Source organism: Tasmannia lanceolata, unplaced genomic scaffold (assembly GCF_043159265.1).
Source record: "Tasmannia lanceolata isolate RefF3 unplaced genomic scaffold, GAP_Taslan_0.1 ptg000008l, whole genome shotgun sequence".
In the NCBI taxonomy this organism is placed as follows: Eukaryota; Viridiplantae; Streptophyta; class Magnoliopsida; order Canellales; family Winteraceae; genus Tasmannia; species Tasmannia lanceolata.
In genome coordinates, this window is record NW_027518685.1 from 45,790,332 (window position 1) to 45,804,854 (window position 14,523).

General features: G+C 39.7%; 1 protein-coding gene across 8 annotated transcripts in view; it reads right to left on the reverse strand.

Moving 5' to 3' along the window:
* Positions 1–547: 547 nt before the first annotated feature.
* Positions 548–14,523, reverse strand: part of LOC143885333 (Tetratricopeptide repeat (TPR)-like superfamily protein) — a 38,669-nt gene continuing 24,693 nt past the window's right edge. For 4 of the 8 annotated variants that reach the window (XM_077389458.1, XM_077389459.1, XM_077389452.1 and 1 more), the window contains 2 exons: positions 10,229–10,313; positions 2,239–2,516 (listed from right to left, as the gene is read on the reverse strand). The gene's annotated coding sequence lies outside the window, so the exon portion shown is untranslated. Of the gene's footprint in view, positions 1,570–2,238; positions 2,517–9,859; positions 9,929–10,228; positions 10,314–14,523 lie in introns of those variants that run through there. The other 4 variants (XM_077389460.1, XM_077389456.1, XM_077389453.1 and 1 more) reach the window with 3 other exon arrangements.

Consider the following 14,523-nt stretch of genomic DNA (forward strand, 5'->3'; position numbering starts at 1 on the left):
TGACAATCACCAAAACTATAGTTTAGCAGGAGCTCGGCAATATTCACAAATGTTCAAAGAAAAAGGGAACAGGATTTCAAAGTTTTCACTAGCCACATTGTATGATGGTGCAGCACTGAAATTGCTACCCATAGCCACCGTGACATTATGTTGTTCTTAGGGATTTTTTATTTATTTAGTTCTTATTTTGAATTGAGGACCTTTTTATTATAGCATTTGGCTATTTTGGAGCCTAGATGAAATTCTATGAGGCCTTAGATGGCATCCCGACAGGGGGCTGAATTGGGTTTTCAAAAACTTTTACCCTAGTTAAATCCAACTTAGAAAAACAAGAACAAAATAAAACATTCAATGCACAACGTAAGCTAGAAAACAAAAGCACACAATTAAAAGTAAAGAGATAAGGAAAGAGTGCACCAGAGATTTTTAAGTGGTTCGGTCCAAGGATCCACACCAAGGCCTACTCCACTCCACCTAGGAATTCTTGATGGCTTTACTAAACTAATTCCCTTAACGGAGCGGAATCAACCCAATTACAAACCGAGATAGCTCTGCGTCTTCACACTCGCTCCGGAGATATCTATGCATCTCCACACTTGCCTTTTTACAATCTTAGAAGAAAGAAACATATATCCCTTTACAAAGGGTGTACAACGAAGCATAAAAGATATACAATAAAGATATACAATCGAAATCTTATGTGCAAATCTCACTTTGAGGTTCAAAGAGGCACAAATGTTTTTCCAACTCAAGAGAGTGTTTAGTAAGCTTAGGAGTTTTTGGATGAATTTAAATGAGTGTTTAAACTCATATATATAGTTGAAGATCAAAACTAGCCGTTGAGGGGCAAAACCATAATTTTGAGCCCCAAAAATCAACTATTCGTTATACCTCCAACAGCTATATTTTGTTGCACTAGACATCTGCTTTGCACCAGAGAGCAAAAATGCAATTTGTTACAAGCCAGATGATCGGACAGAGCTCTGGTCCATCATATGTTGTAAACCAGATGATTGGGCAGAGCTCTAGTCCATCATCTGGTCCACTATTTGAGGTCCAATTTTAACCATACTTCTTGGGGGTCTTAGGCATTTTGTCCATGGTCTATTTAACGTACATAGGACCTACTAGGGTGTCTTTTGGTGCCTCTAAAAACCCTAAGTGAGATCTGTTGCAAATCAGATGATCGGGCAGAGCTCTAGTCCATCATCTGGTCCACTATTTGAGGTCCAATTATAACCATGCTTCTTGGGGATCTTAGGCATTTTGTCCATGGTCTATTTAACCTGCATAGGACCTACTAGGGTGTCTTTTGGTGCCTCTAAAAACCCTAAGTGAGATTGGAATTTACAAACTACTTTGAAATTGAAAATCACTAAGTCTTTAAATGGTCTTCATTGCTTCAAGTTCTTTGTCATGGATCAACTCCTTTGGCATCCACGGTCTTCATGAGTTGTCCAGGCCGCCTTCTTGTGTTTGGCTTCTCAAGATCTCCATTCTAGGTTCAAGCCTTGATGCATGCTTTTTCTTGACTTCTAGTGTTTGAGAGAATGATCTCCTTCACATGCACTTAAACATCAAACACATTAGATACACAACACAAGTCAACCTGTGTTTGGAATCATCAAAAGAAGATGGGATTTTAGCCAAGGTAACAGAATAAAGACTAGATTGGTAGTCACAATCTTCCTCCAACATTTCCTCATAGACGAAACAAATTTTTGAAAATCTTTGAAGCACAAATGCCCTCAATTTTGCACAACTATTTTTAGTCAACCATAGGAACCTTCCTCTCCAATTTACAACCCCTCTAGAAAAAATGTTTCAACTACATTAGGAGAAAGATATTGGTGACATTTACAAATGGTGGTCTTCCCAAGAGAGGCCTTATCGAATCTCCAAGTGGGATAAAAAAATCCACAATAGGGAAGATCAATTTATCACCCGTCACATTTGAAACCTCATAAGGGAATCCCTTGTGGTTAGCTGGTAGACATGAACTCGTCCAAAGAGATTTTAATAGAGTGCCACGATGTTCATCAAGGCTAGAGCTGCTAAATGCATGTGGCATTAAAGCACCAATAATGTCATTGAGCTTGGATGCCAAATTGGCGCAGAAATTTAATATTGTAGTCATAAAACTCTCATGAAAACATGTTAATCCGTCGTGCATATTCTCATGAAAAACATTTTAATCCATTTCTTAAATAATTCAAATGCAAATTTTGACCATAGATATAAAGAACCCAAGCCATTAAACAATACTTTTGGTCAATTATAAAGGTGCATGTTTGGAAGAGAAAAAAGTACAAGATCACTTACTAGTAACTTTGCAAAGAGAAACCTAAAGATTGAGAAAGAATCCAAAGTAAACCAATGAAAGCAAAACAACAAATTATGGTTTATAGTTTTTTCTAAACATACAAGCAAACAATGTTATTCCAAGGCTCTCCATTATCAGGATCAAGTAGCATAGCACGAGTAAACCCTTCAAGCGCCATGTCAATATCCCGAGTCTGCATCAAATGAGACACATCAATCCAAACTAAATATTGTTGTGGCTACATAATCTTGGATATGTCACCTAGTGCTTATTCTTAAAAAAAAATTATGAGAGCATTAACTCAAAAAAAATTTAAAATCTTCAATAAATTTAGAGTCAAGACAAAAATTGAGCAAAAGGTGCAACAATATCGAGTAGATAGGAACATGCATCGGACACATACAAAAAAACTAGTACAAGACACTTCTAGATAATTCCATGAATGCTTATTATTTTATGATAAAGTAAAATGCATGTGTCCCACATCCAAGTTTTAGAGACTCCTTGTAGTTCTTGAACAAAAACGCATCCAAGTTTGTATGGCACAACTATAAAATAACACAAGTAGCAAGCCATGCATAAAGTATGTTTTGAGTTGCCTTAAGCCCATATAATAAAATCCATAGTGTAATAAACATTTATGCCCAAATCCAAATAACCAAGAACCAATGTGTGGACCCTGATCCGAAGAGGACGAGTGCGGAGGACACGAGATCGCCGGCAATCCTCAAAGATCTCCACAATGTGAAGTAGAGCTCTACCAAGGAACTCTCGAAATGATGCCACCCTCATAGCATAGCACGAGTGGCGATACAAAATGAATGAGATACTTCTTGATTCAGAACCAGGGTTCAAAACCAAGACGTACCTAAAAATAACTCAGAGTCGTCATCCATGGATACACCATGGAACCAAAAACAAATGCTCTGTTGCAATGGATAACCAGAGATACAAAAGGTTCGTGCCTGGTGACGAATGGAGAAGGTCCGAAGAGCACCCCCAATTCGCCCGAGTGCGAACACTTGGTATCTTATGCCATTTATTTATTAACCTTGAAGAGTTTTGGGCGAAAATCACATGAAATGGGAACAAATATCCCTGAGTAAATGTCTACCTAAACATGCATGACCCGGGGATAAAATAATAAGCCTGTACAAAATAAATGGAAGAAGTATCACCTAAGAATAGCTAGGTTATGAATGTCATACCTAATTGGTGTCTAGGTTCTAATGTGCAAACGCATGCATACTACAGCTATAGGTATAAGGTCTGCTCAAGATATATCAAATACAATAAACTGGATAAATGAGATGCAACTAAACATATGATCAAACTAAACAAACAGGTAAATATTACAGCTAAACATGTAAGTAATCAAAGAAATGAACGCACACTATCAAGATCCTATGCAAAAATCATCATCAAAATACAAACACAAACCCTAAAGTGCTAACAACATACCGTAAATGTATCCCGAGTCTTTAGATGATCTGATGTTCATCCAAAGGAGCCTACGTATCCCCGCCTCCACGAGAATCAAGGCAACGTAGTTCTTCGCCCTATTCTAAGCTATGATGCCTAAGACATCTAAACCCTCTATCCTAGACTCGACTTAAAAGACCGGACTAGTTATTAAAGCTTCTTGTGCAATTATTTAAATTCCAATGGATTGGGGATTTTAGGACACCCTATATGCCCTAACTAAATGCAGGTTAGCCCTAGGCTAATGCAGGTGGTTCCTACAACCTATGTGTAACTAAGCTATGTGTCCTAAGGAAAATAATGAGATCACTAACACATCCTAGACCTAGTCATCAGTCGGCAATGTGAATCGCCAACTGATCGGACGGAGGCGTAACAAACTCCTAACTCTAACACAAATACAAAACAAACACACAACAAAACAAGGACAAACTCCTAACTCTAAAAAACTTCTATCTAGATCAAACTCCTAACTCTAGAGGAAGAGCTTTTTGAAAACAAGGTTTTAAAGTTTTTTATTCAAGAAAAAGATTTTCAATGTTATTTACAAAAGCTTGGCTGGACTTGGGATAAAAATCCCAAGCTGCACTACGTACCTCGTGGAAGAGGATCAAGCCAACGTAGTTCGAAAGAAACTTCCTAAACTACGCTTCTAAAAACACTCAACACTTTAGATGGCTTTTAAGCTTTCAAATGTTTTTTATGTTTTAAATTTCTGATGTTTTTGGAGTTTAAAGTTTTCCAATGTTTTTGTAAATTCAAATGATCTCAATGTTCTTGTGATTGTAAATGATTTCAAAGTTTATGGATTTTAAAATTTTAAATACTTTCACCCTTTTGATCAAAGGCCAAAGGGAACACACAAAGCAACACCCTAAGGTAAAACCCTTAGGGTAAAAAGGAAACCCCAAACCAACAAACTAGTATTCCAAAACAAAATGCAACAATCCACAAACAAGTAGACGAGTCCCAAGAACAATGAAAAGGATCTAAGATCCCAAGCCAGCAAGGCTCTAATAACAAAGAAAGGGACAACGACTCTAAAGGACTAACTCCTAAGCCAAGGATAAACTAACAGTCTATGAAATAGACTGCTAAACGTTGCAATGTTACAGAAGGGAGGCAAACAATTCAAAGCCTCGCTCTAGAGGAAAAGGTCGCTCTAATATGAGGCTAGGTAAGCCTATTAAAGGGGAAACTCTCTAAATGAGACAGGGCTTGTCTCCAAATAGGGGCTCTATAAATCAGGCAAGGCATGCCTCCTATATGAAAACTCTTTACTGAAGCAGACTCCCTAATGGATGGGCTCTAAACGACAAGGCTTGTCTCCAAGGAGAGCTGCCTAAATGAGACAAAGCGTGTCTCCTAGTGGGGCTCTAGATAACTCTTTCATTGCCCTTGCAATGAGAAGGGTTCTAATATCTAAAAGGCACCTAAAAGGCTAGGCAAGTCTACTATACAAAGGAGGGGTACGCTACTTGGACTGAGCAAGTCCCCTAAGGATGGGCTTGGGCTAGCGCCTTCATGGCCCATGAAATGATAAAAAAGAAAAAAGATGAGACTAAGCAAATCTCAGAATGGACAATGTGAAAGAAAAGAATAGGTTTAAATGACATTTTCATTATTCCTGCCACTTCAATATGCTAACTAAATTGGTTTAGACAGTCAAGTCTTAATCTTAATTCACTTCTCAAATTATAAAAAGTATCATCAGGAATCAGACATAAGCTAACCATTGAGAACCTAAACAATACCTAACCACATCGACATATATAAATAAAATTTGGAATATGAGTTGGAAGAAAATGATCCTAACCTAATCATTTTGATAAACAATTATAAGTACGGAATCTGATTGCATGCATATTGGAACCTAGAAGAGAAACAATAATCCCTAGATTTTCATTTCTAAAACTAAGGAACCAGTAGAATCATTTTCAATAACAGAACGACATTATCAGATCTTAATAGTAACAAGAATCCTAAAAGATAATGATTCGATTACAGTTCTAGACAACCAAACACAATTATGACTGTACCAACTGCTAAAAAAAATTTAAAGTGCTAAGAGACATTGAAATACCTTCAGATATATAATAATATTGCCAATCAAAACCACAACCCATGCATATGTATAAACACTCCATCACAAAGCATTAACCTTCCTTCACTATGCAAACTGGAAAATTTCTTATGAAAGAAAATGAACATACAAGAGCATACAGTACGCTACATGGTGACATCGACACTATTATCCGAAACAGGGCTGAACTAATACCATTTCCAATGGTGCAGATACAAGTTAAAACCATATGCATTTTGACCCATGCAAGTTTAATAGCCCTAGCTGATCAACATAGCTAAAAACATATTGACTTAACCATTCAATTTTCTGCTAAGATGATCAATTCACGATCATATCACCATGTTTATAAAAAAATTTGAATGTCAGATATAGCAATGAAGTTTCCATATAAAAGAGTGACCCTACTCCATGTGAGATACACCAGTCTACCCAAAACTTCATCTTGTTTTCTAAATATTGAAAGTAACAGACCAATGACAAGGGAAAATAAACAAAATAAAGGATTATAAGTCCGTGACACGGCATTAAAAACAATTAAATACTTTCTCAAAGCACAGTGCAGGGACATTATGGCACAAAGATTTGATGGCACGCAAAAGAGGGGCTGAAATGAGGGCTGAATTGTGCTAAAACTAAGGGCTGAAATGTGCTTAAAAATGGGACTGAAATGTGCTTAAGAATGTGCATAAAACCGGGGCTAAACTATGGGACAGATTTATGCCAAAAACTGGGGCTAAACAATGGACAGAATTGAACCAAAACTGGGGCTTAATCTATGGACAGATTTGTGCCAAAACTGGGGCCAAACTGCGGACAGAGTTGTGCCAAAAACTGGGGCCAAACTGTGGACAGATTTGCCAAAACTGGGGCCAAACTGTGGACAGATTTGCGCCTCAAACAGGGGCTGAAATGTGCTTAAACATGGGCTGAATTGTGCTTAAAAATGGGGGGCTGAATATGGGTTGAATCTTGGGTGAACAAGCTGACCTTGTATCACACAGAACATAGATTGGATTGTAATCTGGACTGCGGATGGTAATCTGGACTGTGCAAAATAAGGACTGAATTATGGGTTGGTATTATGCATTAACTGATCTCTAAACCCATTTGCTCACACACATTCACATTTACACTTTCACAGACTTACACACACTCACCCATTTACACTTTCATAGACTTACACACATTCCCATATTCTACGCATCTAAAATTGAGAGAAATAAAGTCAATGTTCATGTTGAAAATTTAACTCAGTTGTCCAGATGTTACCCCTGTTGCAGGCATACACTATATCAAACATAGCTATGAGAACTACTTTTGTTGCACCGATGGTAGCATCTCCATATTGGGACATCTTTACTATTATCCAGAACATAGCTAAATTAATATCCATTCCAAGTGAACAAACCATACAAGCTAGGACAATGGATATGGTAAACCATGGCTGCACTAATGCTTTTTCTCGAAAATTGCCTACAAAAGGATATCTAGTTCATTTTCTATTTGACTATGACACCAATCATTATGAAGATCATACACCCAACAAAACATTAGAAATGGCTTCAGAACCCATACTGAAAACTCAAGACCCTCTCATGAACAAGAGCTACACCAAACCCAAGGTACATTTAAGCATCACAATTAGATTAGAGAAATAAAAACAATAGAACTAAGCTTGCTTTCTTGAATGATTAGATTACATGCTCCATAGAAGGCTAAGACACATTCAGTAAAAATCACAGATGGGTATATGGTTAACAATTAATCAACTAAAGAAAATTCTCCATAAGTAAAACATGGTTGTGGGAATATCAGTCTCTAATGAATGTCTTATGGAAATGACACTCTCACAGCCATGCTTTCACCATGGTATCAACCTGCCTTCCTTTTTATTATACACAGAGCCATCAAATGCTCTTATAATTTGGAAACAGCCTGTGATAAAAACAATTAAAAGAGATGAAACGACAAGGTAATTCCTATGACACCAACCTTATCTTGTTTCACTGGTAACATAAGGTAAACTCGTGCAATTATCAAGACAGAACATGATAATACCATTTTCCACAAAGAACAGAGGAGAGGAGTCTTAATTTCTTGAAAGATCACAAGCATGTAACACACAGAACTAAAACTTGCATCATTGTCTTCATTTATGATCTAATCATAAGTAAAAATGAGAGGGAGATGGAATTACCTGATTCTGCTAATGAAATCCAAAGAGGGTGATGATAAAAATATAGTGATCGGAGTGGGAGCTTGGGAGGCCAGAGTTGGAGCTCCAACAATGGCTGACTCCCTCTTCTTCTTTTTTTCTTTGCCTTCTCTGCTTTTTCCCTCTTTCTGCTTTTCTAAAAAATGGGAAAACCCCTTTTGTTACAGCTCCTCTCTGCTGATTTTTCTCAACAAATGAAATAAGGTTTAGGGTCTTGACAATGGTGGCTGAGATATGGTTGGTGGAATTGGGCTTGAATATGGGTTTTGAATAAACAAAGGATAGGTTTTAGGAATGGGTTTTGGAGGTGTGGATAATTGCTAATGAAGGTGGGGACGGATTTAATGGAGGATGGAGGGGGTTGATTTAGAAAATGGGTTTGTGAATTGGAGGTGGTGGCTTGGCCGGATTCCGGCGAGAATTCGAACGGAGAAGAGGGTTTTGATGAAGAGGGTTTTGAAATGGATTTGATAGAAATGGGATGAGGGTTGCAGATGGTTGTGGTGGGGTCGGATTTAATGGTGGTTGCGGCCGGAATGGGGTGGAGATGGGTTTAGGGTGATGACCGAATTTAATGGGGATGTGAAGAAGGAGATGGTGGAATGGGTTTGCAGGTAAGAGAAATGGAGGATGTGGCTACTGTTGGTGAAGACGATGATGGATGGGAAAGAAAATGATGGAAATGATGGGGGTTTCGCCGGAAAAAATGGTGGTCGGAGGTGCTTGGTTGGAGATGATGGTGAGGGGTAACTGAAGAGGGTTTGGGGTTGAAATTGATAGCTAATGGAGATGGGAGAGATGGTGGTGGCCGGTGGTTGTGGGGATGGGATTTGCCGGAGCTCCAGCTAAATGACCGGAGAAGGAGACTCTCATTCTCTCCCACTCTCTGCTCTGTAATTTTCTCACAAAAATGAGCTCCTCTCAAAACCCTATTTCGTTGGGTTTTGTATAAAAGGAAATGATATATTTGACCCCCTCCTCTCTACTTAGACAGCCCACCTCTAGTGTATTTTTTTAAAAATCTTACTTTACAAAGGGGGGTCTCGGGTAAGACAAGCCCAAGGGAAAATTATGCATTCGGCCCCCCTCCCTTTCTATGGACAGCCCACCTCTAGTGTATTTTTAAGACTTTTTATACTGGCAGGGGATGCCCAAGTAAATAACAAAAGGAAAAAATTTTGAAAAATATCTTCTCCTCCTTTGATCTTAACCCTTCAAATCACCTTTTTGTTCAAGGATTAAGATCAAAGAAACCTTAACCACCTAGGAAGGAAGCTTCCTAATGATTTCCTTCAACTAATCCTAGCTCTTAAACTTTCATTAATTCAGATTCTGTCTTAAACATAACTTGAAAACGAAGAAAAGAATCTTCCCTATTTACCAAATTGCCCTGCTCCCGGATAATGCACCCTCTGATTATGTTACACATTAATCTGCACACCCGTATATCTCCCTAGACAGCCCCAACGCAGTAAATTTGAACTGGCTTTCCAGGCTCCATCACACCCCATTTTCTGACTAAAACGCCACCCTTATTCCTACACTACACTACAAACTTCACTCGTTTGCTAGGCAAACCACGACGGATTCGGATGAAAATTTATTGGGACCTAAATGAGACCCTGACTTATTCCAGGAACAAATTGGGGACACTAAAACACTAGTTTGATAGGGTTTTTATCCTAACGACGCTATTAGGGTTCGGTCAAAATGGGGTGTCTACACAATGTAATGGAAAAAATAAATGTTCTACCTTCAGTGCAGCAGCACCAAGTGCAAACCAGCCATCAAGATACAAAGAATTTGTAGCCATTGCAAATTCCTGAATTAATTGTTATAAAAGCAAGATCAGTAACATTATTCAACACCAAAAGAAGTCGATGAAGTCAAGTAAAGATAGGTCTAGGAAAATTCATTATGAAAAAAAAAAAAAAAAAACCTATCCAACTGGAAATAAAAAACAATTGACAAGATCAAGCTTCAAAATGAAATACCAAAGAATTTTGGATGTTTCATAGTCCCCCTATTGTATGCACTACGAGATCGTTGTCAAGTAAGCAAAGCTAGTGAGAACCAAAATAGAAATGTATAAATAATGATGGGTGTACAGAATTGAGATCACCTTAGCATGAGAAGATCTTTTGTTGGAAACTTCCAAAGCTTTCTCATAATAAGCATCATTGTTTGTAACATCACCCGAAGAACACCTGGAAACAAAACAAATGTAATACAACTCACTATATGCTATTGAACTAAAAAGAATACGGCAATAGCAAACATACTAAAATCCAATTTCCACAAATACTCATAGTAATAGGTGCAGTTTGACTAACACAAATTACCCAAACAAGTAGTGACTACTTAAATCTTTTGCTTCATCAGGAAATTCTCCCTTCATAACCCAAAATTTAGATTCTTGATGGATTGGATGCAAAGGGTATGGAAGAGTATTGAGGACGCAGCCGTGGCGTTGGAATCAGAGCGGCTCAAGTCACACCATATGGTTGCTGCCCAAGGAGAATAGTTGCCGCCGAGCTGAAACACCAAGGAGATCTTACACAATTCTGTCCAAGGATCCCCCTTGCACAAATAAAATGAAACAAGGGGCAATTCAGTCTTTACCAATATCCCTAATGAGGCCTTAAAAGAAATCTAAGGAAGATTTGAAGGGGGAGCTGCATTGATAAGAGCTGAGGAAGACGTAGAGTTCAGACTTCTGTTAGCAGAAAACCTTGAAGAGGACTTCAGAAGTACGTACGAGAGTACCTTTCTTCTGATCCTGTCCATTCACTACCTTGTTCCAAGCAGGAACTCGTTTTGTATAATTCAGTTGTTTTCTGTTGTCCCCTCAATAGAAAATCTCATCTAAATTTTGGTTATCTTCACCCATCTACATTTTGTTAAAGGAAATTGTCTTATGACTGATCTGTGGTAGTCGACCTGTCCAATTTTCAATTCAATAAATTCTAGGTAATTTTATTCATTGAGATTCTTGTGTGCCATGACTTACAAAAGAATTTAAGTCTGTAGCTAGCCTTTCAAGTCTACTAATGGTATACAGAAACAACCTCAAGACAAATCTGTCATGGAATCCAGTTATCCAATTGAATTCATGATCAATTTTGAGGTTTTGGCTATAGCCATTCCCGTTCATTGAGAGCACAGTCGTCTGATGCTGGAATTGAAACAATGAATGCCATATTGTTTGATCCGGTTGAGACATGGTCGGATCTGGAAAAAATCTATGGAGTGCTCGTGGTATTGTTTCAGAAAGCTCAGCCACCTTAATTGAAGCGGATTTGAACATTGGGAGTGAGCTATTCAAGCGCTCAACCTCCTGAGGTGAATTGTCCATGAACAATACCCACTAGAACTGTTCTCATTGGGGATGGGTAGACCCCAGGACTTAATAAGCCTATTTAAACAGCCCATAACCATTGACGTTGATCCAGGCCATTACCCATTGATGTAGGTTTCCTGCAATGGCCCGGGAACGAAAATTTAAGCTTCTACATTCTCAGAACCTCCTGAAACTAAGTGAATCCATAGCTAAATTCCAAGGTAGTACCTACCTGAATTTGCCCAAGGTCCGGCCAACTGTTATAGCTCCGTCCTCAAACTCCCTTGTCTTCTCTGTTAGCTCTTGAATCGTACAATCTCTTATTCAGAACTAAGAAACACCTGCAAGGTAAACCAATTCTGGAGTTTATTAGTGGGAAACTTAAATTCTAGACCTTGGAAGTTCTCCTCCTGTCCTTGGACAGCAAACTCCAAGGCAGCTCACCAAACCCACAGGAAGTCTGCTCAGAACTTGACACGAGAACAGTTAGACTTTTAGACACACTTGAGCAGTATTCTTGGAGCTAGTACATGTTCAAAAACGTGTTCCCATCTGTCCTCACTAATACTTTGGAGAAGGACCTGAAGCTAAAGGAATGGGTTCGCTTTTTGGGGCCCAAGAGTGAGGTAGCTGGAATTGAATGGAATTGGATTAAGAGGAGGAACACTCGATGAATTCAGGCATTGAGCTCTGTTACCTAATTAGAACAGTCCACTACTAGCGGACTTCTATTTATGGTAATAAGCCAGTGACCAACTTCCTGCTACTTTGTACCAGTTTAGTTTGCATTTGACTGGTGTAAAGACAAGGGATAAACTACAGGACTGTGAATACTAGTGCAGCCTTACATAGTAGTATGCAAGCTCAGCGAAAACTAAAATTCATGGGTTTTCCCAACCATATTGAGAACTCCTCTTTTCATAGTAAGTCACAAGATTCAACTCCACAGTGACCACAGTGCACCTTGTGGTGGAAACCCTATTCTGAATGTGTTTGCTACAATCATGTATGTAATAACAGCTGACTTGCTGACAGAGCTCTCCATAGGTCATATACCTTCTATCTCCCAACCACAACTCACAACTCACAACTCAACAAAGCCTTCGTCCCAAACTAGTTGGGGTCGGCTAAATGAATCCTTTAGAAAAAAAAATTCATGAAGAATGTAAAAGGAATCTACCCGGCTCTAATCCTCGTTCTAGTTAGGTTCTTCTACGTGGATCATTTTCTTCCATTCTATCCTATCCAAGGTCATGTTCACTGTTATGTTCCTAGCTATCAAGTCTTTCCTCACTGTTTCTACCCAAGTTATTTTCGGTCTACCCCTAACTCTTTTTACTCCACCAATTCGGCACTGATGGCGTCTGAATCCGGGTCTGCGATTGCGCGGTTGGTAGAGGACCTCCGCGGGGTCTGCAATCACAAAGGGGGTCAGGGGGTCCGGGGTGGGTCCCGGACGACCACTTCGACACCCAAGTCAGATCCTTCGACCAATCAATATAAAGAACAGCGAGAGAGGGAAGGGAGTTTCGATCAGGGTTACCAGGGGCAGCACGCGGGCTCTTTTCTGGGTGTGTGAGTGAGTAGGTCGGAGGGGACTAGCAGGGAGAGTAGGATTGGGTTCCTAGCCTCCTCTGTTGTTGCCTCGCCTCTTTTTCCGGTGTCCAGAGTGGAGAATGGGTAAAGTCCTCTTTTCAGCGAAAGGGCCTCTCCTGTTCTTCATTTTCCTCCCTTTTAAAGGGAGGCGCGCGGCCCCTTTCATCATTATGGAGAGAAAACCTTCTTTCGCAGGATTGGGCAGTCCTCCTACTTTGCCGGCGCGCATGGCTTTGGTGGTCATTTCCTTCCATAATTTGTGATGATGAGGCTTGGGCGGCGAGAGGGCGACACGTGTCGTGAATGTGTGGTCTTTGCCGTTTTCCAACGCCATTCTTCATGATGGTTGGGCTCTGCTCGTGCATGGATGACACATGGCGATACCTGGGAGCGTAGCCGTATTTGTGCCCCATCAGGCACGAGTCGCCTCTTCTCACCGAAGCATCCAAAGGCCTACGTTGGATATGTCCAAATCATCTTAAGCGGTGCTCTCTCATCTTCTCCTCAATTGGTGCCACCCCCACCTATCTCTCAACCATGGTTTTAAATTTCGGTTTTGGTACCCATTTCGGTAGCCCCCAAAATCCAGTAAACATAAGAAAATATTACTTAATTACGTGCTGAATTCCGGCCGAAATTACCTAAAATTTCGGAAAAATATTATTTAATTTATAAAAGCGAGATTTTCGGGCAAAATTTCGGAAAAACGAAATTTCGGCCGAAAAAATATACCATTTGGGTATACCCGATTTCGATTTCGGTTTCGGTCTCGATTGAAATTTAAAACCATGCTCCCAACAACGACACGGATTGAGTCCACACAGCTGAGTCAGTTAAGGTGGTAGGCTTCCGTGTTGGACGCCTCGAATTTTCACAACCATGGCCAAAAGACAGCCAATTGGTAAGGGTTATGACTACAACCTTGTCTCTCACGCACTTGAACATTGCCTGCTCATGGATCGAGATTCAAGAGGATAGCACTTAGGGGATGGATTTCCAAATTGATTTTGGAGGAAATTCTTATAAGGTTTTGTTGTTGGTGCTTGAAAATGCATTTACTCTTCCATGGGCAGCGTGTAGTAGCAGGAACCCTCGGCTATCGAGAAGATGGTGACTCATAACTCGGTAATCGGAAAAGGAGACTATCTGACGGTCGCAGCCATTCCTATCCTCTGAGAACCAATCAAGATCTACCAAAGAAAGTTTGTTAGTTTTTGTTAACTTGAGGCAAGAACAGAATATTCCTCGAAGAAGAGGATAAAGGACAATCTTGTGAGTGGCGTCACTAGGGCCTCAGTCTTTCTGTCAGTTGGTCGAGCCACAGTGAAAAACCTTGCCTCATCACCGTCCTCCGGCAAGTCAAGTATTATTTGAGCTCACGGGTTCCTAACACTCTGTTTCTCAAATTATGGGCTTGGATCCCCCCGTCAATATTTTGAAACTATATTTTGAAACTAATTTGGCCAAATAATACTTGGCTC